The sequence below is a fragment of the Balaenoptera ricei genome, chromosome 3, assembly GCF_028023285.1.
Source record: "Balaenoptera ricei isolate mBalRic1 chromosome 3, mBalRic1.hap2, whole genome shotgun sequence".
Classification (NCBI taxonomy): domain Eukaryota; kingdom Metazoa; phylum Chordata; class Mammalia; order Artiodactyla; family Balaenopteridae; genus Balaenoptera; species Balaenoptera ricei.
This window is the reverse complement of record NC_082641.1, coordinates 161,782,193-161,809,722: the sequence shown is the minus strand read 5'-3', so window position 1 is coordinate 161,809,722 and position 27,530 is coordinate 161,782,193.

Below are 27,530 nucleotides of genomic sequence, written 5' to 3'. Positions count from 1 at the left end.
GTAGCATCTTTAGGCTTCTCTGTGTATAGTGTCATGTTATCTGCAAACAGTGACAGCTTTACTTCTTTTCCGATTTGGATTCCTTTTGTTTCTTTTTCCTCTCTGATTGCTGTGGCTAAAACCTCCCAAACTATGTTGAATAATAGTAGTGAGAGTGGGCAAGCTTGCCTTGTTCCTGATCTTAGAGGAAATGGTTTCAGTTTTTCACCATTGAGAACAATGTTGGCTGTGGGTTTGTCATATATGGCTTTTATTCTGTTGAGGTAGGTTGCCTCTATGCCTACTTTCTGGAGAGTTGTTTTTTTTTTATTTTAATTTTTTATTTATTTATGGCTGTGTTGGGTCTTCGTTTCTGTGTGAGGGCTTTCTCCATCTGCAGCAAGCGGGGGCCACTCTTCACTGCAGTGCGCAGGCCCCTCACCATCGCGGCCTCCCTTGTTGGGGAGCACAGGCTCCAGAAGCACAGGCTCAGCAGTTGTGGCTCACGGGCCCAGCCGCTCCGCGGCATGTGGGATCCTCCCAGACCAGGGCTCGAACCCACGTCCCCTGCACTGCAGCAGACTCTCAACCACTGCGCCACCAGGGAAGCCCCTCTGGAGAGTTTTTATCATAAATCGGTGTTGGATTTTGTCGAAAGCTTTTTCTACACCTATTGAGATGATCATATGGTTTTTATCCTTCAATTTGTTAATATGGTGTATCACACGGATTGATTTGCGTATATTGAAGAATCCTTGCATTCCTGGGATAAACCCCACTTGATCATGGTGTACAATCCTTTTAATGTGTTGTTGCATTCTGTTTGCTAGTATTTTGTTGAGGATTTTTGCATCTATGTTCATCAGTAATATTGTCCTGTAGTTTTCTTTTTTTGTTAAATCTTTATCTGGGTTTGGTATCAGGGTGATGGTGGCCTCATAGAATGAGTTTGGGAGTGTTCCTCCCTCTGCTATATTTTGGAAGAGTTTGAGAAGGGTAGGTGTTAACTCTCCTCTAAATGTTTGATCGAATTCGCCTGTGAAGCCATCTGGTTCTGGGCTTTGGTTTGTTGGAAGATTTTTAATCACAGTTTCAATTTCATTACTTGTGATTGGTCTGTTCATATTTTCCATTTCTTCCTGGTTCAGTCTTGGAAGGTTATACCTTTTCTAAGAACTTGTCCATTTCTTCCAGGTTGTCCATTTTATTGGCATAGAGTTGCTCGTAGTAGTCTCTTAGGATGCTTTGTATTTCTGTGGTGTCTGTTGTAACTTCTCCTTTTTCATTTCTAATTTTATTGATTTGAGTCCTCTCCCTCTTTTTCTTGATAAGTCTGGTTAATGGTTTATCAATTTTGTTTATCTTCTCAAAAAACCAGCTTTTAGTTTTATCGATCTTTGCTCGTTTCCTTCATTTCTTTTTCATTTATTTCTGCTCTGATCTTTATGATTTCTTTCCTTCTGCTAACTTTGGGTTTTGTTTGTTCTTCTTTCTCTAGTTTCTTTAGGTGTAAGGTTAGATTCTTTACTTGAGATTTTTCTTCTTTCTTTAGGTAGGCTTGTATAGCTATAAACTTCCCTCTTAGAACTGCTTTCGCTGCATCCCATAGGTTTTGGGTCGTCGTGTTTTCATTGTCATTTGTCTCTAGGTATTTTTTGATTTCCTCTTTGATTTCTTCAGTGATCTCTTGGTTATTTAGTAACGTATTGTTTACCCTCCATGTGTTTGTCTTTTTTACGTTTTTTTCCCTGTAATTCATTTCTAATCTCATAGCGTTGTGGTCAGAAAAGATGCTTGATATGATTTCAATTTTCTTAAATTTACTGAGGCTTGATTTGTGACCCAAGATGTGATCTATCCTGGAGAATGTTCTGTGTGCACTTGAGAAGAACGTGTAATCTGCTGTTTTTGGATGGAATGTCCTATATATATCAATTAAATCTATCTGGTCTATTGTGTCATTTAAAGCTTCTGTTTCCTTATTTATTTTCATTTTGGATGATCTGTCCATTGGTGTAAGTGAGGTGTTAAAGTCCCGCACTATGATTGTGTTACTGTCAATTTCCTCTTTTATAGCTGTTAGCAGTTGCCTTATGTATTGAGGTTCTCCTATGTTGGGTGCATATATATTTATAATTGTTATATCTTCTTCTTGGATTTATCCCTTGATCATTATGTAGTGTCCTTCCTTGTCTCTTGTAACATTCTTTATTTAAAAGTCTATTTTATCTGATATGAGTATAGCTACTCCAGCTTTCTTTTGATTTCCATCTGCATGGAATATCTTTTTCCATCCCCTCACTTTGAGTCTGTATGTGTCCCTAGGTCTAAAGTGGGTCTCTTGTAGACAGCATATATGGGTTTTGTTTTTGTATCCATTCAGCCAGTCTATGTCTTTTGGTTGGGGCATTTAATCCATTCACGTTTAAGGTAATTATCGATATGTATGTTCCTGTGACCATTTTCTTAATTGTTTTGGGTTTGTTTTTGTAGGTCCTTTTCTTCTCTTGTGTTTCCCACTTCGAGAAGTTCCTTTAGCATTTGTTGTAGAGCTGGTTTGGTGGTGCTGAATTCTCTTAGCTTTTGCTTGTCTGTAAAGCTTTTGATTTCTCCATCAAATCTAAATGAGATCCTTGCTGGGTAGAGTAATCTTGGTTGTAGATTCTTCCCTTTCATCACTTTAAGTATATCATGCCACTCCCTTCTGGCTTGTAGAGTTTCTGCTGAGAAATCAGCTGTTAACGTTATGGGAGTTCCCTTGTATGTTATTTGTCGTTTTTCCCTTGCTGCTTTCAATAATTTTTCTTGGTCTTTAATTTTTGCCACTTTGATTACTATGTGTCTCGGCGTGTTTCTCCTTGGGTTTATCCTGTATGGGACTCTCTGCGCTTCCTGGACTTGGGTGGCTATTTCCTTTCCCATGTTAGGGAAGTTTTCGACTATAATCTCTTCAAATATTTTCTCTGGTCCTTTCTCTCTCTCTTCATCTTCTGGGACCCCTATAATGCGAATGTGGTTGCATTTAATGTTGTCCCAGAGGTCTCTTAGGCTGTCTTCATTTCTTTTCATTCTTTTTTCTTTAGTCTGTTCCGCAGCAGTGAATTCCACCATTCTGTCTTTCAGGTCACTTATCCGTTCTTCTGCCTCAGTTATTCTGCTATTGATTCCTTCTAGTGTAGTTTTCATTTCAGTTATTGTATTGGTCATCTCTGTTTGTTTGTTCTTTAATTCTTCTAGGTCTTTGTTAATCATTTCTTGCATCTTCTCAATCTTTGCCTCCATTCTAATTCCGAGGTCCTGGATCATCTTCACTATCATTATTCTGAATTCTTTTTCTGGAAGGTTGCCTATCTCCACTTCATTTAGTTGTTTTTCTGGGGTTTTTTCTTGTTCTTTCATCTGGTACATAGCCCTCTGCCTTTTCATCTTGTCTATCTTTCTGTAACTGTAGTTTTTGGTCCACAGGCTGCAGGATTGTAGTTTTTCTTGCTTCTGCTGTCTGCCCTCTGGTGGTTGAGGCTATCTAAGAGGCTTGATGGGAGGCTCTGGTGGTGGGTAGAGCTGACTGTTGCTGTGGCGGTCAGAGCTCAGTAAAACTTTAATCCACTTGACTGTTGATGGGTGGGGCTGGGTTCCCTCCCTGTTGGTTGTTTTGCCTGAGGAAACCCAACACTGGAGCCTACCTGGGCTCTTTGGTGGGGTTAATGGCAGAGTCTGGGAGGGCTTACGCCAAGGAGCACTTCCCAGAACCTCTGCTGCCAGAGTCCTTGTCCCCACAGTGAAACAGAGCCACCCCCCGCCTCTGCAGGAGACCCCCCAACACCAGCAGGTAGGTCTGGCTCAGTCTCCCCCAGGGTCACTGCTCCTTCCCCTGGGTCCCGATGCGCACACTATTTTGTGTGCGCCCTCCAAGAGTGGGGTCTCAGTTTCCCCCAGTCCTGTCGAAGTCCTGCAATCAATTCCCACTAGGCTTCAAAGTCAGATTCTCTAGGAATTCCTCCTCCTGTTGCCGGACCCCCAGGTTGGGAAGCCTGACGTGGGGCTCAGAACCTTCACTCCAGTGGGTGGACTTCTGTGGTATAAGTGTTCGCCAGTGTGTGAGTCACCCACCCAGCAGTTATGGGATTAGATTTTACTCTGATTGCGCCCCCCCTACCGTCTCACTGTGGCTTCTCCTCTGTCCTTGGATGTGGGGTATCCTCCTTGGTGAAGTCCAGGGTCATCCTGTCAATGATTGTCCAGCAGCCAGTTGTGATTCTGGTGCTCTCGCAAGAGGGAGTGAGAGCACGTCCTTCTACTCCGCCATCTTGGTTAATCCTGGGCCTTGATTTGAACACAAGATCTGTCTCTAAAGTCCACAGTCTTTCCCACAACACTATGCTACTTCTTTTAAAAAGGCCCAATGTATAAATACATTAAGCGATAAAAATTCTAACCCTCAATAATTAAGGTAGCTGAAATATGGAAATATGAAAGGTAGAAAATACTAGAGATTCCCTCTACTAAAGCCAGACAGCCTAGGTATTTAATATCTGTAGCAGAATGACTGTACCACTTTCTGTTTACTAATTTCCACTGAATAAATAAAAATATCTACTTCCTTCCCCAAGAGTTAAAGAATTAATCAAGGAGGTATGGACATGACAAGAACAACCATCTCATATGTTCATCTCTTATACCTTCAATTAAACTAATAATGCTTCGGGGCAAGACCATTTCTTAGGCTTGTAAGGCAAGCACTAGGTCAAGTGCTATACACTTTAGTGATTACTATGAGAGGCAGGGAGGAACTGGAGAAAACACAAAACCTTTGGAATCAGCCAAATCTGGATTCAGATCTCTTTGTATTTATTTAGCTATATAACCATGTACAAGTTAAGCTTCTCTAAGCCTCAGTGTATTATATGTAAAATGAGGCCTATATTTGGACTTGCTATCAATGTCAGGTTTCTCAAATAGACGATCTACATGCAGACCCAGGCAAGAGAAGCCCCTACCCTGGAACTCAGGCTTTTGGGGGAGTTTTATGTAACAGTTTGTTAATTTAACTTAGTATGTATATGGTATGTAGGTCTACATTTATATTTGCTCCAGATCCTGCAGATGTTACAAATGGGCCTGTCTGTATCTACTACTAATAACCTAACATGTGTATTGCCATATTCACTTTCAAATATTACCCTATTTAGTCACACAACATTACCATGATTTAGGTTTCATTAATCCCATTGTGCAGATAAAGAAACAGATGTGGTTAAGAAACCTACCCAGCGCCCTTATCTTCTATCACCATATCACTCTCTTCTTAACTCCCAAATAGCTGAGCTTCCTTCTCTAACATATTATCAATATTTCACTCTCCAAGACAATATGCCCCTAATCCCTAAATCTAGTCCCTATTTTCCATGACCTGTCGGTAGCACCTGATACTGTTAATAATTTTTCCTTTCTTAAAACAACTTTCCCTTCGGTTTCTAAGGCAAGACTATTTCATTTCTTCTCTTAGCTTTTGCTCTTTTTCTGTCTCCTCTTGTTAGAGTTTTGGTGAAGAATGAATAAGATAATGTTTTTGGAGAGTGTCAGCATAAAGCATATATTCAATAAGGGGTAGGGTTTCTTTTTAACCTAAAAAGAATAGCTACCATTTTTAAGAATGGTGTCAACTACTCTACTAGGTGATACACACACATGCACACACACTATTCCATTTATCCTACAAGAACCATAAAATTGAAGTTCAGATTGGCTGACAAATTAACCTGTATTAGAAACCTGGCTCCAACAATTCCTAGGTTTATGATACTAAGTCACTTAACTTCCCTGAGCTTCTGCTTCCCCATCGTGTAATTTTATAATGTTCTTGTGAGAATTAAATGAAACACAGGATATAAAAACACAAAGTACATGGTACAGAGTCAGTAAATGTTAAACTCCTTTCTCTTCTTGTTGCTACCAGGTGAATACATTAATTTTTTTATCCTTCCTTTGTGTGCATTTCTAAAAACTAAGTCCTTGATCTCTTGACCTTCTTTCTTTACTCTATACCTACACTCTGTCACACTTGGGAGTCCAACTCCTCCAGATAGATAGTTTTGAATTATCTGTGACCATTTCTAAGTGTGCAGGCCCACATCTCTAAGTTTTGCTAGTACTTTCTACTTGAGAATCCCACTGCATACCATCTCAAACTCCTCCTTTCCCTCACAAAGAATGGCAAGCAAAAGACTGGGAGTGGGTGACATAAAATGTTACACAGACAAAATTGATAGGATGCATGATAAAGAAGCTAATTTTATGGTTTCAAGCTTGCCTGAGAAAATTACAAAACTGGAGAAGATTCTCACAGATCATGTCCAAAGTTTTCTCCCCTTTTCCTCATTCTTCAGACATGAAACTCTAATCCTTCTATTTCCCTAACCCACAAAGCCAAAAATGTTCCCATTCCATTGAATTCCCTTACATTAAAATGCTCCATTCATCTAACACCTAATAATACTCTGTCTTCTATTACCAATTTTCTTACATTTACATCTTATCTTCCTAACTATGCTGTAAGTTCTTTAAGGCCAATAACCATCTCTTATACTTTTAGTATTCTTCATAATGCTAATCGACTACTGCTATAAAGATATGGTCAAGAATTCAGAAATTATAAATTAAGATGTTTTCAGATCTTTTTCTGACATGGAAGGAAAACTTTTCAAGTCAAAAGTTGTGATCCACAAATAGAGAAGGTGTGACAAACAGGAAATTTTCTATTTCTCTCTCAAGGATTTTAGTTTTGGCTTTAAACAGAAAAAATGTCCTTTAACATATATTTCCTTAGCCATGTGTTAATACTTTATAAATTATTTCCAGGAACTGTACAAGCTTTTCTTCAAAAATTACTTATACCAGCATACCTTGGAGATACTGCAGGTTTGGTTCCAGACCACCATAATAAAGCAAATATCGCAATAAAGAGAGTCACACAAATTTTTGGTTTCCCAGTGCATATAAAATTTATTTTTATACTATTACTGTAGTCTATTAAAGTGTTCAAAGGCATTAAATCCTAAAAAAACAATATACATACCTTAATTAAAAATACTTTATTGCTAAAAAATGCTAATCATCATCTGAGCCTTCAGCAAGTCATTATCTTTTTACAATAGTAACAAAAAACATCATTGATGACGGATCACCATAACAAATATAATAATAATGAAAAAGTTTGAAATATTTAAAGAATTGCCAGAATGTGACCGAGAGACATAAAGTGAGCAAATGCTGTTGGAAAAAGGACGCCGATAGACTTGCTCCATGCAAGATTGCCAAAAACCTTCAATTTGTAAAAAAACACAATATCTGAGAAGCATAGTAAAACAAAGCACAGTAAAACGAGATATGCCTGTATTTTCTAATACAGTTACTAGTCATTAATTTCTGTAGGAAAATAATTCCTAAAACTATAAGTCTCAAAAACAACACAATGTAGACTGATGTGCTATTTATTAAATATTAAATAATTTAAAAACTTTCAAAACCGAGATGATAAAAATACTTAGTCTAAAGTTTATTAAAAGAAATGGCTTTCTTCTTTGGTTGAATATATTTAATAACTGGGAAAATTTGATTAAATTAATTTTCTTTACTGTGATCAAAATAGAAAAACTGCAGGATAATAAAACTGATTTTGATTTGCTTATTTTACCTGAGTAGCTTTATCTTTCATGCATGAAGGGTAATGAACATGAGGATCTCGTGGCCACTGTCCTGTGAGATAAGGTCCTGTTATCGTATCCAAAGAAGAGGTTCGCCTTATTGTACCAGAGGTTCGAACTTGATGAGATTTTGGCCTGTCCACTATCAAAAAGTGAAAAAAGATTAGATTAGTCACTAATGAATAAAGTAAAACTTAAAATTATTTAACCCTCATGGTTTGTAAAATATCACTCTGTCAATTTTCCCTACAATATATATTTATCCTAATAGCCCTCCTGCATGATGTGATGAAATTTATAGACCCTCTCCCAGAGGAAAATACATTCACATATTAAATTTTGCACACACTTCCAGGGCTGTCAACCCTACAAAGCCCATCCATTTTAGAGACCTATTCTAAAACCTGTATAGCATCTCCACTGCCATTACTTTATTTAAGACTTCATCATGTCTCAACTGTCAGTTTCCTAAATGCTATCTCTGCATCCACCCTAACTAAATCTTACAGTGCCACCTCCCTCCACTGCTTAAAAATATTTCCATGGTTATTCACTGCCTTTAACTTAAAGCCCATTATTTTTCACAGTTCAGCTCCCATATACATCAATACTTGATGTCTTGCTACTCCTCCATAAACCCATGTTAACTACGAAATGCCATACAAACTAACTGCAACTTCCCAAATGTAAAACGCTCACTTCTCTGCCTCTATACCTTCTATTATCTCCTGCACCTAAAATGTTCTCCTTCCCTGTTCACTTGACAAAAACTTATCTTCAAGATCAGCTCAGGTGTCACACTGCCTCTGTGAAACCTTTCCCAATGCTCTTCTTTTCTCCATCTCTGTCCTTTTTAAAGATATACGCACTCTCCTCTGCTTGCGTGGAGCCCTAAATTTGTCTTTTTTCCCCAACTAGAGCATACGTTTGGTCCCTACAGATTGAAAAGAAGTTGATGCTCAATACTTATGAATTTATTCACAGCTACACAAAAATAACATGTATAAAGAATCTTATATTTTAATTCAGCTTCCTCATTTATGGATGAAGAATTTGAAGCCCAGAGGGATAAACTTAAATTGTCCAATGAAACAGAACTGCTAACAGGTGATAGAGGTAAAAAGGAACGAAGATATCCAGACATTCTACACAGTTCAATCTACTATAATAATCTACTTCTCCTCTCCATATAGGTACCATAGGTACCTCTGCTGAAACTTAAAATGATCATACTGAACTCTATCGTTTCTTTACAAAGAAACTATAAAGGATTTTTCATATATGCATCTCAAATAAGTTACTACTAATGTGCATTGAATAATAAAATCCAGTGGATTACAAGCACCAAGGCTCAGTCTTACTCAGAGTTATATCTCACATCAAACAAAATGTCTTGCACATTACAGAGGGCCAAGAAACATTTGTTATTGAATACTGTCCTTTAACTACCCTTCTGAAACCAAAATACAAAATTGGGTTTTTTTAATCGGAAAACAAAAGAAAATGCAGCATACTGTGAACTATCGTATTATTTACATACAGTCGTCCTCAGTTCTGTGGGGGACTGGTTCTAGGACCCTCACGGATACCAGAATCTGAGGAAGCTGAAGTCCCTTACGTTTGGCCATCCACCTCTCCGGGTTCCACATCCTTGGACACAGAGGGCTGGAGGGCCAATTTTATCTTACAACTGCAGTTCTGATTTCTTCTTTGACCCAAGAGTGTTAGAGAAGATCTGAAAATTACACAATTTCCTTCCTATCTTTATTACTTAGCTCTCATTTTATTTTGCCATAGGCAGAGAGTCTAGGACAATCTATGTCTACTCTTTGGGATCACCTGAAATTTTATTTGTAACCAAAAATCATGGTCAATTTTTATAAATATTTCATGAGTCACGGAGAACATATATTTTCTGTTTTCAGAATAGTTATTTTTCTTGTACATCAGCTGAAATAAAAATATAGAATATATTAATAAGAAAATTATTAGCTTTATCTGTCACAGACTTAGAGAACTACTCAAGTTTCTAAACTACTCTTGAGATATAACAATTCTCTTTATCTCTTGCAATTTTTATCATTTAAATTTAGTTCTGGGGAATTCCCTGGCAGTCCAGTGGTTAGGACTCTGCACTTCCACTACAGGGGGCATGGGTTCAATCCCTGGTCACCGGGGAACTAAGATCCCGCAAGCTGCGCCGTGTGGCCAAAAACAAGAAACAAACAAAAAAAGTTTATAGAAATTTAGTTCTGTATAATTTGGTTCCATATTGATTCATGACATCATCATTATGGGTTATATGCTTCACCATTGCAGTCTGTTCCATTTATTACTTTTAAGCTCTGTCAAATTGAACATTATCACCCCTTTATGCTTTCCTTCTATTATAATGTATCTGGTTTGCCTATTCTTTTATTTTCAATTTCTTTCAATCATGCTGTTTAGGTGCGACTCTTGTATACTGTATGTAATTAGGCTTTTTGAAAAAACTTTAGAGTATGTCTTCTTATAAAAGGTATGTTCATCCCACTTATATTTATTGTTATAACAAACTTGATTAAACCTGTCATAACTTTTTTCTTCCTCCTATAAATGCTTCCTTGCTACGTGTTTTCTATGTTTTACTGTTTACTTCTTTTTCTCCTTCTTACCTTTTCCCCTACCATAGGTAATTTAGAAGATATGCAGATTGTTTTTAGTTCTATTACTAGGAGTTAATTCTATTAATTCTTTTAAATATTTTTTCTGGCTAAAAAAGCAATATGCACAAATTTTAGCAACTTTAGGAAACACGGAAAATTAACATGTCTCTCATAATCTGATTTATAATAATTTGTTTAAAACTTTTTAAAGTTACTTTACATTCCCTCCACCAAGAAAAAAAAAGACAAAAACAATTTATCCCTTGAAAAACAACATTTATAGCAATAAAAAAGACCTACATAAAGGTCAGCCACAACCAGAAAATGAAAAGCCACTATATGCAAAAAACTTGTGCCTGAACTTTAAACTGCTCCAAACTATTATGAAAGTTGTATGTAGTCTACCTATAGTTATTAAAACTCCTGTTAACTTGGTGAACAATAGGGATAATTTTTATGTTTTATAGTAAGTATATAAAGAATCTATAAACAAGTCCCTTGATACATATAATATTCTAATCTATACTTTTTTATTATATTGTTAATCACTGGACCTTTGTCTATACCTTCCAAAGGATCCCATTTCTCCCCTTAGTGTCCATTCTCTCTGATTAGCTACTGTCAGAACTGTGGTCTTCAAGTTATTTTGACTGAGTACTCCTAATAGTAAATATCTAAGTATGCAGCAATATGTGCAGTTATTTATTTATAAATGAGGTATATATTATATGACTAATATGTTATATATAGTGTAAACCTAAGTAGAAATTTACACATGATATAAAAAATAAAAATATGTATGAAAAAAATGGAAGTTACATTTTCTTCCTGTATCTCATAAGTGGGTGGCCTTACTTCAGTGTGAAGACCACTGGGATAAGGGACTTTAAATTGGGTGCTCCCAAGGCCCAAGGACCAGTGGCGGTCATCCGCTTGGATTCTGAAAACCTAGGCTCCAACATTTGGTGTAGAAACACTCACCTTGTGCTGAGTATCAGAGGGGGACATTCTTACCAACGAGAGAGCCAAGAAACAGATTTGGCAACCTTTTTCTGGGACAGCGTGGACCGGAACTTCTGGTGTCATTAAATTCATGAGTTTTCTTGTATTGTCCCTTAACCAAAAGGAGCTTTTGTACTTTTAAATGTTGTATAAATGTGTTATGTTGGGTGAGAGCCTGAGGTTTTTGAACTGGAAACTTCCTGAAATTTATATCTCCATGTGGTTACCATAAACATAATGTAATAAAAGGGAAAAATATGAATTGGGTGCTAAATTCAATCTACAGATTGGCCAGTTAGCTCAATTCTGTGATATAATGCTAATGCTTAATTGTGTTAAGAATGTGTAAACAAGCATCACACATTACCAATACCAAAAAAACAAAAACGGTCTGCCTTAAGTAGAAAGAATAAGGTAGGACAACATGGTATCGATATCCTGTTATAAAATTTGCTCTACCAGGGACATCCCTGGTGGCCTAGTGGTGGGGACTCTGCGCTCCCAATGCGGGGGGCCTGGGTTCGATCCCTGGTCGGGGAACTAGATCCCACATGCATGCCACAAGTAAGAGCCCGCATGCCACAAATGGGAGCCCACATACCACAATGAGGATCTCGTGTGCCGCAACTAAGACCCAGCACAGCCAAGATAAATAATAAATAAAGAAATATAAAAAAAAAATTCCCTCTACCAGTCATGATTTTTTAAAAAATTATAGTATATGAAGTAAATATACTTGAAAGGTTATATTTCAAACATATGCTTTAAAAGACTCTTGGAAGATGGCAGAAGAGTAAGATGCGGAGATCACCTTCCTTCCCACAGATACATTAGAAATGCATCTACACGTGGAACTGCTCCTACAGAACACCCACTGAACGCTGGCAGAAAACGTCAGACCTCCCAAAAGGCTCTTGGTGCTCCAGCCAGGCATCAGGGCTGTGCCTCTGAGGTGGGAGAGCCAAGTTCAGGACACTGGTCCACAAGAGACCTCCCAGCTCCACGTAATACAAAATGGCAAAAATCTCTCAGAGATCTCCATCTCAACATCAAGACCCAGCTTCACTCAACGACCAGCAAGCTACAGTGCTGGACACCCTATGCCAAACAACTAGCAAGACAGGAACACAGCCCCATCCATTAGAAGAGAGGCTGCCTAAAATCAGAATAAGGCCACAGACACCCCAAAATACACCACCAGACGTGGACGTGCTCACCAGAAAGACAAGATCCAGCCTCATCCCCCAGAACACAGGCACTAGTTCCCTCCACCAGGAAGCCTACACGACCCACTGAACCAACCTTAGCCACTGGGGACAGATACCAAAAACAACGGGAACTACGAACCTGCAGCCTTTGAAAAGGAGACCCCAAACACAGTAAGATAAGCAAAATGAGACAACAGAAAAACACACAGCAGATGAAGGAGCAGGGTCAAAACACACCAGACCTAACAAATGAAGAGGAAATAGGTAGTCTACCTGAAAAAGAATGCAGAATAATGATAGTAAGGATGATCCAAAATCTTGGAAATAGAATAGACAAAATGCAAGAAACATTTAACAAGGACATAGAAGAACTAAAGAGGAACCAAGCAACGATGAAAAACACAATAAATGAAATGAAAAATACTCTAGATGGGATCAATAGCAGAATAACAGAGGCAGAAGAACGGATAAGTGACCTGGAAGATAAAATGGTGGAAATAACTACTGCAGAGCAAGATAAAGAAAAAAGAATGAAAAGAACTGAGGACAGTCTCAGAGACCTCTGGGACAACATTAAACGCACCAACATTCGAATTATAGGGGTTCCAGAAGAAGAAGAGAAAAAGAAAGGGACTGAGAAAATATTTGAAGAGATTATAGTTGAAAACTTCCCTAATATGGGAAAGGAAATAGTTAATCAAGTCCAGGAAGCACAGAGAGTCCCATACAGGATAAACCCAAGGAGAAACACGCCAAGACACATATTAATCAAACTGTCAAAAATTAAATATAAAGAAAACATATTAAAAACAGCAAGGGAAAAACAACAAATAACACACAAGGGAATCCCCATAATGTTAACAGCTGATCTTTCAGCAGAAACTCTGCAAGCCAGAAGGGAGTGGCAGGATATACTTAAAGTGATGAAGGAGAAAAACCTACAACCAAGATTAATCTACCCAGCAAGGATCTCATTCAGATTTTATGCAGAAATTAAAACCTTTACAGACAAGCAAAAGCTGAGAGAGTTCAGCACCACCAAACCAGCTTTACAACAAATGCTAAAGGAACTTCTCTAGGCAAGAAACACAAGAGAAGGAAAACACCTACAATAACAAACCCAAAACATTTAAGAAAATGGGAATAGGAACATACATATCGATAATTACCTTAAATGTAAATGGATTAAATACTCCACCAAAAGACACAGACTGGCTGAATGCATACAAAAACAAGACCCATATATATGCTGTCTACAAGAGACCCACTTCAGACCTAGAGACACATACAGACTGAAAGTGAGAGGATGGAAAAAGATATTCCATGCAAATGGAAATCAAAAGAAAGCTGGAGTAGCAATTCTCATATTAGACAAAATAGACTTTAAAATAAAGACTATTACAAGAGACAAAGAAGGACACTATATAATGATCAAGGGATCGATCCAAGAGCAAGGTATAACAATTGTAAATATTTATGCACCCAACATAGGAGCACCTCAATACATAAGGCAAATACTAACAGCCATAAAAGGGGAAATCAACAGCAACACAATCATAGTAGGGGACTTTAACACCCTACTTTCACCAATGGACAGATCATCCAAAATGAAAATAAATAAGGAAACACAAGCTTTAAATGATACATTAAACAAGATGGACTTAATTGATATTTATAGGACATTCCACCCAAAAACAACAGAATACACATTTTTCTCAAGTGCGCATGGAACATTCTCCAGGATAGATCATATCTTGGGTCACAAATCAAGCCTTGGTAAATTTAAGAAAATTGAAATCGTATCAAGTATCTTTCCGACCACAACGCTATGAGACTAGATATCAATTACAGGAAAAGATCTGTAAAAAATACAAACACATGGAGGCTACACAATACACTACTTAATAACGAAGTGATCACTGAAGAAATCAAAGGGGAAATCAAAAAATACCTAGAAACAAATGACAATGGAGACACGACGACCCAAAACATATGGGACACAGCAAAAGCAGTGCTAAGAGCGAACTTTATAGCAATACAAGCCTTCCTCAAGAAATAGGAAACATCTCGAATAAACAACCTAACCTTGCACCTGAAGCAATTAGAGAAAGAAGAACAAAAAAACCCCAAAGCTAGCAGAAGGAAAGAAATCATAAAGATCAGATCAGAGATAAATGAAAAAGAAATGAAGGAAACAATAGCAAAAATCAGTGAAACTAAAAGCTGGTTCTTTGAGAAGATAAACAAAATTGATAAACCATTAGCCAGACTCATCAAGAGAAAAAGGGAGAAGACTCAAATCAATAGAATTAGAAATGAAAAAGGAGAAGTAACCACTGGTACTGCAGAAATACAAAGGATCATGAGAGATTACTACAAGCAACTCTATGCCAATAAAATGGACAACCTGGAAGAAATGGACAGATTCTTAGAAATGCACAAACTGTTGAGACTGAACCAGGAAGAAATAGAAAATATGAACAGACCAATCACAAGCACTGAAATTGAAACTGTGATTAAAAACCTTCCAACAAACAAAATCCCAGGACCAGATGGCTTCACAGGAGAATTCTATCAAACATTTAGAGAAGAGCTAACACCTATCCTTCTCAAACTCTTCCAAAATATTGCAGAGGGAGGAACACTCCCAAACTCATTCTACGAGGCCACCATCACCCTGATACCAAAACCAGACAAAGATGTCACAAAGAAAGAAAACTACAGGCCAATATCACTGATGAATATAGATGCAAAAATCCTCAACAAAATACTAGCAAACAGAATCCAACAGCACATTAAAAGGATCATACACCATGATCAAGTGGGGTTTATCCCAGGAATGCAAGGATTCTTCAATATACGCAAATCAATCAACGTGATACAGCATATCAACAAATTGAAGGAGAAAAACCATATGATCATCTCAATAGATGCAGAGAAAGCTTTCGACAAAATTCAACACCCATTTATGATAAAAGCCCTGCAGAAAGTAGGCATAGAGGGAACTTTCCTCAACATAATAAAGGCCATATATGACAAACCCACAGCCAACATTGTCCTCAATGGTGAAAAACTGAAACCATTTCCACTAAGATCAGGAACAAGACAAGGTTGCCCACTCTCACCACTATTATTCAACATAGTTTTGGAAGTGTTAGGCACAGCAATCAGAGAAGACAAAGAAATAAAAGGAATCCAAATCGGAAAAGAAGAAGTAAAGCTGTCACTGTTTGCAGATGACATGATACTATACACAGAGAATACTAAAGATGCTACCAGAAAACTCCTAGAGCTAATCAATGAATTTGGTAAAGTAGCAGGATACAAAATTAATGCACAGAAATCTCTTGCATTTCTATACACTAATGATGAAAAATCTGAAAGTGAAATTAAGAAAACACTCCCGTTTACCATTGCAACAAAAAGAATAAAATATCTAGGAATAAACCTACCTAAGGAGACAAAAGACCTGTATGCAGAAAATTATAAGACACTGATGAAAGAAATTAAAGATGATACAAATAGATGGAGAGATATACCATGTTCTTGGATTGGAAGAATCAACATTGTGAAAATGACTCTACTACCCAAAGCAATCTACAGATTCAATGCAATCCCTATCAAACTACCACTGGCATTTTTCACAGAACTAGAATAAAAAATTTCAAAATTTGTATGGAAACACAAAAGACCCCGAATAGCCAAAGCAATCTTGAGAACGAAAAATGGAGCTGGAGGAATCAGGCTCCCTGACTTCAGACTATATTACAAAGCTACAGTAATCAAGACAGTTTGGTACTGGCACAAATATAGAAATATAGATCAATGGAACAGGATAGAAAGCCCAGAGATTAACCCACGCACATATGGTCACCTTATCTTTGATAGAGGAGGCAAGCATATACAGTGGAGAAAAGACAGCCTCTTCAATAAGTGGTGCTGGGGGGCTTCCCTGGTGGTGCAGTGGTTGAGAATCTGCCTGCTAATGCAGGGGACACAGGTTCGAGCCCTGATCTGGGAAGATCCAACATGCCGCGGAGCAACTAGGCCCGTGAGCCACAATTACTGAGCCTGCGCGTCTGGAGCCTGTGCTCCGCAACAAGAGAGGCCACGATAGGGAGAGGCCCGCGCACCGCAATGAAGAGTGGCCCCCGCTTGCCGCAACTGGAGAAAGCCCTCGCACAGAAACGAAGACCCAACACAGCCATAAATAAATAAATAAATAAATAAATAAAATTTAAAAAAAAAAAAGTGGTGCTGGGAAAATTGGACAGATATATGTAAAATTATGAAATTAGAACACTCCCTGACACCATACACAAAAATAAATTCAAAATGGATTAAAGACCTAAGTGTAAGGCCAGACACTATCAAACTCGTAGAGGAAAACATAGGCAGAACACTCTATGACATAAATCACAGCAAGATTCTTTTTGACCCAGCTCCTAGAGAAATGGAAATAAAAACACAAATAAACAAATGGGACCTAATGAAACTTCAAAGCTTTTGCACAGCAAAGGAAACCATAAACAAGACCAAAAGACAACCCTCAGAATGGGAGAAAATATTTACAAATGAAGCAAATGACAAAGGATTAATCTCCAAGATTTACAAGCAGCTCATGCAGCTCAATAACAAAAACACGAACAACCCAATCCCAAAATGGGCAGAAGACCTAAATAGACATTTCTCCAAAGAAGATATACAGATTGACGACAAACACATGAAAGAATACTCAATATCATTAATCATTAGAGAAATGCAAACCAAAACTACAATGAGATATCATCTCACACCGGTCAGAATGGCCATCATCAAAAAATCTAGAAACAATAAATGCTGGAGAGGGTGTGGAGGAAAGGGAACACTCTTGCACTGTTGGTGGGAATGTAAATTGATACAACCACTATGGAGAACAGTATGGAGGTTCCTTAAAAAACTAAAAATAGAACTACCATACGACACAGCAATCCCACTACTGGGCATATACCCTGAGAAAACCATAGTTCAAAAAGAGTCATGTACCAAAATGTTCATTGCAGCTCTATTTACAATAGCCAGGACATGGAAGCAACCTAAGTGTCCATCATCGGATGAATGGATAAAGAAGATGTGGCACATATATACAATGGAATATTACTCAGCCATAAAAAGAAATGAAATGGAGGTACTTGTAATGAGGTGGATGGAGTTAGAGTCTGTCATACAGAGTGAAGTAAGTCAGAAAGAGAAAAACAAATACAGTATGCTAACACATATATATGGAATCTAAGGGAAAAAAAAAAAGGCCATGAAGAACCTAGTGGCAAGACGGGAATAAAGACACAGACCTACTGGAGAATGGACTTGAGGATATGGGAAGGGGGAGGGGTGAGATGTGACAGGGTGAGAGAGTGTCATGGACATATATACACTACCAAATGTAAAATGGATAGCTAGTGGGAAGCAGCCGCATGGCACAGGGAGATCAGCTCGGTGCTTTGTGACCACCTAGAGGGGTGGGATGGGGAGGGTGGGAGGCAGGGAGATGCAAGAGGGAAGAGATATGGGAACATATGTATATGTATAACTGATTCACTTTGTAATGGGGCAGAAGCTAGCACACCATTGTAAAGCAATTGTTTTTCAATAAAGATGTTTAAAAAAAACAACAACACACACACACACACACACACACACAAGACTCTCACCATTGCTCACATAAGGAAAATTTCAAAGATATGTAGTTGTTAGTAATTTCCACGTAAATTATTTGAAGGGTTAAAATACAAAATAAGTTTAAAAATTGGCAAGGATAGTCCTCTTCCAAGATATGATTAGCCATAATAACCCCACTTAACCAAATATCAGTAGGGCCTTTTTTACCAACAGATTCATCATAAGCAGTGCGATTCTACTTTAACTTATTAAATAAGTTATTAAATAAGACGACTTATTCCTATTATCCAAACTATCATGGCAATGAGTTAGACTTTAACTGCCTCAACATCTAAGCCTTGATTCTCCCCAATTTTTATTTATTTAATTTGCGGTATTATTGCCTACCAATTCAGGTTTTACAATTTAGTGCAACAATAAAAATCAACACTGGTTTTGCATTATAGTAGTCCCCTCTTATCCTCACTTTCACTTTCCACAGTCAACCATGGTCTGAAAATATTAAATGGAAAATTCCAGAAATAATTCATAAGTTTAAGATTGGGGGGAAGAGTCAAGATAGCGGACTAGGAGCACATGGAATTCACGTCTCCACACAACTAGGGCACCTACCAGGCACCAGTGAGGGACCACAGACACCTAAGGGGAGGGGAGAAACACCCAGTGACCAAGTAGGATGTGGGGCATGGGGGGAGTGAGAGGGGGAGAAGTGCAGGTGGGATAGGACTGGCGCCCCTGAGGGGTGGCTGGGGGAGGGGAAGGGATCCCATCCCCAAAGGGGGAAATTGGGGGACCACTGGGAGGGCAGAGGATCAAAAGGGAGCATGGCCAGGTCTCCCCTGCCCACTTGGGCCCCTGGGAGCCTGCTGAGATCCTGGTCCTGATCCTCTGCCCATGAATGTCCCCTCCAGCTGCATGGGTCCTGAGGGAGTGGGAGGGAGGGAAGGGAAAGCAAAAGTAAAGGCCAGACCTACTGGACTGGAACCCCTGAGGGGTGGCTGGGGGAGGGGAGGAGTTCCTACACCCAGCAGGACACACCCACGGTTAGGGGTCCAGCGGGGACTGGGGAGACCCCGGGAGAGATGGGGAGTGGGGGCGTGGAGGAATGGAAGGGAACGCGGCCAGTGCTTTCCCTGTCCACTTAGGCACCAGAGAGCCTGTTGGGCTCCTGGGCCTAATTCTCTGCCCTCAGAGCCTCCCTCCTGCTGCGCAGAGACCAAGCCCCATCCTTACACCCCCACCCAGGGCCCTACCTCTACACTCAGAGAACCCCTCCAATGAGCAGGGCCTAAACCGCACCCACACACCCTCACCCACGGCTTTGCCTCCAAACCCCAGAACTCCACACTCTGAAGGCCCTCCTTTGGACGTGCTGCCTCTCCCCTTCTGTAGGTCCTAAGTAGAGGCCCTGCCCGACACTTGAACATCACCTGCCCAGGCCCCGCCCCCAAGACCTTTTCTGGCTGCATGGGTCCTAAGCCTAGGCCCTGCCCCACCATAACCCCCACCAATGTCTAAGTTCCAACCCTGCCTAAACTCCGCACCCCATAGCCAAGGCTTTTTTTTTTTTCCTTTTTTCCTTTTTTCCTCTTTTAGATTGGGGTTCTGTTTTACCTTGTTGATTAATCGTTCTTCATTCATTTATATGTTTATGTTTTCTAATAAATCTTTTATTTTTCTAATTTTATTTTATTCTTTATGCTTTGTTATTGTTCTGCTCCTTTTTGGCTTGTTCCCACACCCCCCTTTTTTCTTTTTCTTTTTTCTGTTACAGTTTTATTTTACCTTGTTGCAGTTGTTTCAATTATATTATTATTTTTCCTAATATATTTTTGATCTTTCTAATTTTATTTTGTTTTTTATTCTTTGTTATTGTATTGCTCCTTTTCTTCTTCTTCTTTTTTTTTTTTCCACGCCACATGCCTTACGGGATCTGGTTCCCAGGCCACAGGTTGGGCCCGAGCTCCTGTGGTGGCAGCTCCGAGTCCAAACCCCTGGACTAACAGAGAACCTCAGACCTCAGGGAATATAAATAGGAGTGAGGCCTCCCAGAGGTCCTCATCTCAGCACCAAGACCTGGATTTATCTAACTGACTGCAAACTCCAGTGCTGGATGCCTCAGGCCAAATAATCAGTAAGACAGGAATACAGCCCCAACCATCAGAAAAAAAAAAATAAAATGACAAAAAATATGTTACAAATGAAGAAGCAAGGTAAAAACCTACAAGACCAAATAAATGAAGGTGAAATAGGCAACCTACCTGAAAAAGAATTCAGAGTAATGATAGTAAAGACGATCCAAAATCTCGGAAACAGAATGGAGAAAATAAAAGAAACATTTAACAAGGATCTAGAAGAACTAAAGAACAAACAAACAGTGATGAACAATACAATAACTGAAATTAAAAATACTCTAGAAGAAATCAATAGCAGAATAACTAAGGCAGAAGAACGGATAAGTGAGCTGGAAGATAAAATGGTAGAAATAACTGCCAGGGAGCAGAATAAAGAAAAAAGAATGAAAGAATTGAGGACAGTCTCAGAGACTCCTGGGACAATAGTAAACGCACCAATATTTGAATTATAGGGGTCCCAGAAGAAGAAGAGAAAAAGAAAGGGTTTGAGAAAATATTTGAAGAGATTATAGTTGAAAACTTCCCTAACATGGGAAAGGAAATAGTCAATCAAGTCCAGGAAGCACAGAGAGTCCCATACAGGATAAACCCAAAGAGGAACATGCCAAGACACATATTAATCAAACTATCAAAAATTAAATACAAAGAAAAAATATTAAAAGCAGCAAGGGAAAGGCAACAAATAACATAAAAGGGAATCCCCATAAGGTTAACAGCTGATCTTTCAGCAGAAACTCTGCAAGCCAGAAGGGAGTGGCAGGACATATTTAAAGTGATGAAGGGGAAAAAACCTACAACCAAGATTACTCTACCCAGCAAGGATCTCATACATATTCAATGGAGAAATCAAAAGCTTTACAGACAAGCAAAAGCTAAGAGAATTCAGCACCACCAAACTAGCTTTACAACAAATGCTAAAGGAACTTCTCGAAGTGGGAAACACAAGAGAAGAAAAGGACCTACAAAAACAAACCCAAAACAATTAAGAAAATGGTAATAGGAACATACATATCGATAATCACCTTGAATGTAAATGGATTAAATGCTCCAACCAAAAGACACAGACTGGCTGAATGGATACAAAAACAAGCCTGTCTGTATGCTGTCTACAGGAAACCCACTTCACACCCAGGGACACATACAGACTGAAAGTGAGGGGATGGAAAAAGATATTCCATGCAAATGGAAATCACAAGAAAGCTGGAGCAGCAACACTCATATCAGATAAAATAGACTTTAAAATAAAGACTGTTACAAGAGACAAGAAAGGACACTACATAATGATCAATGGATCAATCCAAGAAGAAAACAAAACAATTGTAAATATTTATGCACCCAACATAGGAGCACCTCAATATATAAGGCAAATGCAAATGGCTTTAAAAGGAAAAATTGAGAGTAACACAATAATAGGGGACTTTAACACCCCACTGACACCAATAGATCATCCAGATGGAAAATAAATAAGGAAACAGAAGCTTTAAATGACACAAGAGACCAGACAGACTTAATTGATGTTGTTGGGACATTCCACCCCAAAGCAGAAGAATACACTTTCTTCTCAAATGCACACGGCACGTTCTCCAGAATAGATCACATTTGGGGTCACAAATCAAACCTTGGAAAATTTAAGAAAATTGAAATTGTATCAAGCATCTTTTCCAACCAAAACACTGTGAGATTAGAGATCTATTACAGGAAAAAAACAGCAAAAAAACACAAATACATGAAGGCTAAACAGTGTGCTGCTGAATAACCAAGAGATCACTGAAGAAATCAAAGAGGGAATCAAAAAATACCTAGAAACAAATGACAACAAAAACATGACGATCCAAAACCTATGGGATGCAGCAAAAGCAGTTCTAAGAGGGAAGTTCATAGCAATTCAAGCTCACCGCAAGAAAAATCTCAAAGAAACATTCTAACCTTACACCTAAAGCAACTAGAAAAAGAAGAACAAAGAAAACCCAAAATTAGTAGAAGGAAAGAAATCATAAAGATCCGAGCAGAAATAAATGAAATGGAAACAAACCAAACAATAGCAAAGATCAATAAAACTAAAGGCTGTTGCTTTAAGAAGATAAACAAAATTGGTAATCCTTTAGCCAGTCTCATCAAGAAAAGGAGGGCGAGTACTCAAATCAATAAAATTAGAATTGAAAAAGGAGAGATTACAACTGACACTGCAGAAATACAAAAGACCATAAGAGACTATTACAAGCAACGATATGCCAATAAAATGGACAACCTGAAAGAAATGGACAAATTCTTGGAAAAGTACAACCTTCCAAGATTGAACCAGGAAGAATTAGAAAATATAAACAGACCAATCACAGGTAATGAAATTGAAACTGTAATTAAAAATCTTCCAACAAACAAACATCCAGGACCAGATGGCTTCACAGGTGAATTCTATCAAACATTTAGAGAAGAGTTAACACCTCTCCTCCTCAAACTCTTCCAAAAAACGGTGGAGGGAGGAACACTCCAAAGCTCATTCTACGAGGCCACCATCACCCTGATACCAAAACCAGAAAAAGATATCACAAAAAAAGAAAATTATAGACCAATACCACTGATGAACATAGACGCAAAAATCCTCAACAAAATACTAACCCACAGAACCCAACAACACATTAAAAGGATCATACACTATGATAAAGTGGGATTTATCCCAGGGATGCAAGGATTCTTCAATAAACGCAAATCAATGTGATACACCATATTAACAAATTGAAGAATAAAAACCATATGATCATCTTAATAGATGCAGAAGAATCTTTTGACAAAATTCAACACCCATTTATGATAAAAACTCTCCAGAAAGTGGGCATAAAGGGAACCTACCTCAACATAATAAAGGCCATATATGACAAACCCACAGCAAACATCATTCTCAGTGGTGATAAACTGAAAGCATTTCCTCTAAGATCAGGAACAAGACAAGGATGTCCACTCTCGCCACTCTTACTCAACATAGTTTTGGAAGTCCTAGCCACGGCAATCAGAGAAGAAAAAGAAATAAAAGGAATACAAATGGGAAAAGAAGAAGTAAAACTGTCATTGTTTGCATATGACATGATACTATACATAGAAAACCCTAAAGATGCCACCAGGAAACTACTAGAACTAATCAATGAATTTGGTAAAGCTGCAGGATACAAAATCAATGCACAGAAATCTCTTGCATTCCTATACACTAAGAATGAAAAATCAGAAAGAGAAATTAAGGAAACAATCCCACAGACCAGTGCAACAAAAAGAGTAAAATACCTAAAATACTCAAACAATCTTTGAATTTACAAGAGCTTAAATAATAACATTTAATAAAACATTGAGTAAAAAATTAATAGTAGCAATAAAATTGCTAAAATAAATATTCTAAAGTATGAAAGCAAATCAATTAAATAAATACTTATCATCATTACTTAAGGTAAACAGGCATCAGTAAAATAGTAATTTCATATATAGTGAAACCAGGTAACCACTACCACTAAATAAAACTTGCTGAATGTCTACTACTATATATGAAAAGCACTGTTCCGTGTACCAAGAAGAATTACAAAATCAGTTTCAGACTCTCCTCAAGGAATTTACATTCTGGTTGAGGGAGATACAATATGTATAATTAAACTATAATATAAAGTGGTATATTATGGCACATGCACACCAATGAAGGACAGGAAGCAAACAATGCAAAAAATAAATGAGGCAGCAGATAGCTACAATGATGTACTCCAACTACATCAAGGGAAACTTTCAAGTAGTAAGACTCTTACCATGCCACTTATAATCCTGTTGCTAACATCGCCTACTTAAATATTTGAGGATAAAATAGAGAATACTAAATTCAGCAATAAAATATGATGGTTAGAAAAAAATCACATCTATTTCCAGTACTAGCATCATTGCTAGGACCAGAAAATGACTCCTCATGTAGCATTCTGCAAAAAGACTTGCTCATTATATCCATCTACAGGTTGCAGTTTCCCCCTCCAATTCCCCTCCGTGATGAGGGAGCAGTGGTAGGCCTGGGGTTCCTCTGGGGTTCCTACTGAGGACTATACAAAATAATTATTGCTTTCTAACAGCCAATTGGAAATTTAACTTTAAAGTGATAATAGTATAATAGGTTTAAAAACAAGGAGCTGTATTAGATAACTCTGCATCTGAATAGCATACAAGGCATTACTCTAAATAGGCAAAACTGCTTAATATCTAACTGCCAGAGCACTGTAATATGATGTTAAACTAATTGTTCCCAACAATTTTTACTTTAGTAGCAGTGACTGAAGATTGACTGGTTAGTGAGTTTGGAAATCTGATGGATTAAGAAGCTCACCTGAAGGAGAAAATTAGAAGAAAAGTTGATTCAGCAAGGGACCAGGGTGTAGCTATAGTCTCTTTTGACTTGTTAGAAATCAGAAGGGTTTCGGCTGCAGGTACACCGGAAAAGAAGACCTGATGGCACAGCCTTGCATTCCCAATTTAAAAGCTCTATCCATGCTGCCCTGAAGATACCTAAATAACACTGTTTTCGACTGGCCTCTAGTCACTGTAGGCAGCCCTCTGGAAACAAAAGGAGTTTTCTCTAAGGAAACACGGTGCTTCCATAGCAAGGGTGGGGGCTCATTCTGTCATGCTCTAGAGCTACAGGGAAGCTTGACGTGAGAACTTGCCCCAAGCTAAGGCCTGAAGAGCCCTGCTGAAGCGAAAGATTGTAGCAGTTTCCATTAGGTCGTATTCGCAGTTCTGCTTTACTTTAACGTTATTTCACTTATCCAACACTTAGCACCCTCGTGTAGGCACCCTTTTGCCTACAAATGCAGTGAGTACCAGCAGGTCCCTCTGCCCTTCTAAGAAACATCCAGAGCCAGAAGTCTCTCCCAGTCACTCTGTGTATTCAGACATTAGAGCAACACACTGCACCCTTCCTTTGGAAAGCTAGGTATCCTCAGCTCTCCAACAGCTCCAGGGTTTTAGTTCTCTCACGTCCTACATGCCATGGAGTCTGCCTCATTGCTCTCATTGGAGCAGCACTTAGAAACACAATCTGCTTCGCCTTCCTTCTAGGAAGTATTACCCAAGGACCCTGTACTTACAGAAGAAAGGAGGCTTGCATTCCTATGGAAGAAAAGCACAGTTTTTCCTATTACAAGGAGGACTGTAGAATAGGATTAGCCCGATAGCACACAAAGAGCGTTCCAAGGAAGTGGGAATACGCTATATGCAGAGCACCCTGTGAAGAAAAGTTGATTCAGCAAGGGACCACGTTGTAGCTATAGTCTCTTTTGACTTTTTAGAAATCAGAGGGTTTCGGCTGCAGGTTCACCGGAAAAGAAGACCTGATGCCACAGACTTGCATTCCCATTTTAAAAGCTCTATCCATGCTGCCCTGAAGATACCTAAATAACACTGTTTTCGACTGGCCTCTAGTCACTGTAGGATTAGCCGCAGAGCACACATAGAGCGTTCCAAGGAAGAGGGAATACGCTACATGCAGAGCACCCTGTGAAGAAAAGTTGATTCAGCAAGGGACCAGGGTGTAGCTATAGTCTCTTTTGACTTGTTAGAAATCAGAAGGGTTTCGGCTGCAGGTTCACCGGAAAAGAAGACCTGATGGCACAGCCTTGCATTCCCAATTTAAAAGCTCTAGCCATGCTGCCCTGAAGATACCTACATAACACTGTTTTCGACTGGCCTCTAGTCACTGTAGGCAGCCCTCTGGAAAGAAAAGGAGTTTTCTCTAAGGAAACACGGTGCTTCCATAGCATGGGTGGGGGCTCATTCTGTCATGCTCTAGAGCTACAGGGAAACTTGACCTGAGAACTTGCCCGTACCTAAGGCCTGAAGAGCCCCGCTGAAGCGAGAGCGTGTAGCAGTTTCCATTAGGTTGTATTCGGAGTTCTGCTTTACATTAACGTTTCTTCACTTATCCAGACACTTAGCACCCTCAAGTAGGCACCCTTTGCCTACAAATACAGTGAGTACCAGCAGGCTCCTCTGCCCTTCTAAGAAACATCCAGACCCAGAAGCCTTTCCAAGGCACTGTATATATTTAGAGATTAGGGTAACACACTGCACCTTTCCTTTGGAAATCTAGATGTCCTCAACACTGCAACAGCTCCGGGGATTCTGTGCTCTCACGTCCTACATGCCTTGGAAGTCTGCCTCATGGCCTTCATTGGAGCCGCACATTGAAACACAATCTGCTTCCCCTTCCTTCTACGAAGTCTTACCCAAGGACCCAATACCTACAGGAGAAAGGAAGCTGGAATTCCTACTGGAACCAAAGCACAGTTTTTAGTTTTACACTGCAGGATTTTAGAATAGGCTTAGGACCGATACCACACATAGAGCATTCCAAGGATGAGGGAATTCGCTACATGCAGAACACCCTGTGAAGAAAAGTTGATTCAGCAAGGGACCAGGGTGTAGCTATAGTCTCTTTTGACTTGTTAGAAATCAGAAGGGTTTCGGCTGCAGGTACACCGGAAAAGAAGACCTGATGGCACAGCCTTGCATTCCCAATTTAAAAGCTCTATCCATGCTGCCCTGAAGATACCTAAATAACACTGTTTTCGACTGGCCTCTAGTCACTGTAGGCAGCCCTCTGGAAAGAAAAGGAGATTTCTCTAAGGAAACACGGTGCTTCCATAGCAAGGGTGGGGGCTCATTCTGTCATGCTCTAGAGCTACAGGGAAGCTTGACGTGAGAACTTGCCCCTAGCTAAGGCCTGAAGAGCCCTGCTGAAGCGAAAGATTGTAGCAGTTTCCATTAGGTCGTATTCACAGTTCTGCTTTACTTTAACGTTATTTCACTTATCCAACACTTAGCACCCTCGTGTAGGCACCCTTTTGCTTACAAATGCAGTGAGTACCAGCAGGCCCCTCTGCCCTTCTAAGAAACATGCAGAGCCGGAAGTCTCTCCCAGTCACTCTGTGTATTCAGACATTAGAGCAACACACTGCACCCTTCCTTTGGAAGCTAGGTATCCTCAGCTCTCCAACAGCTCCAGGGTTTTAGTTCTCTCAGGTCCTACATGCCATGGAAGTCTGCCTCATTGCTCTCATTGGAGCAGCACTTAGAAACACAATCTGCTTCGCCTTCCTTCTAGGAAGTCTTACCCAAGGACCCCGTACTTACAGGAGAAAGGAGGCTTGCATTCCTACTGGAACGAAAGCACAGTTTTTCCTGTTA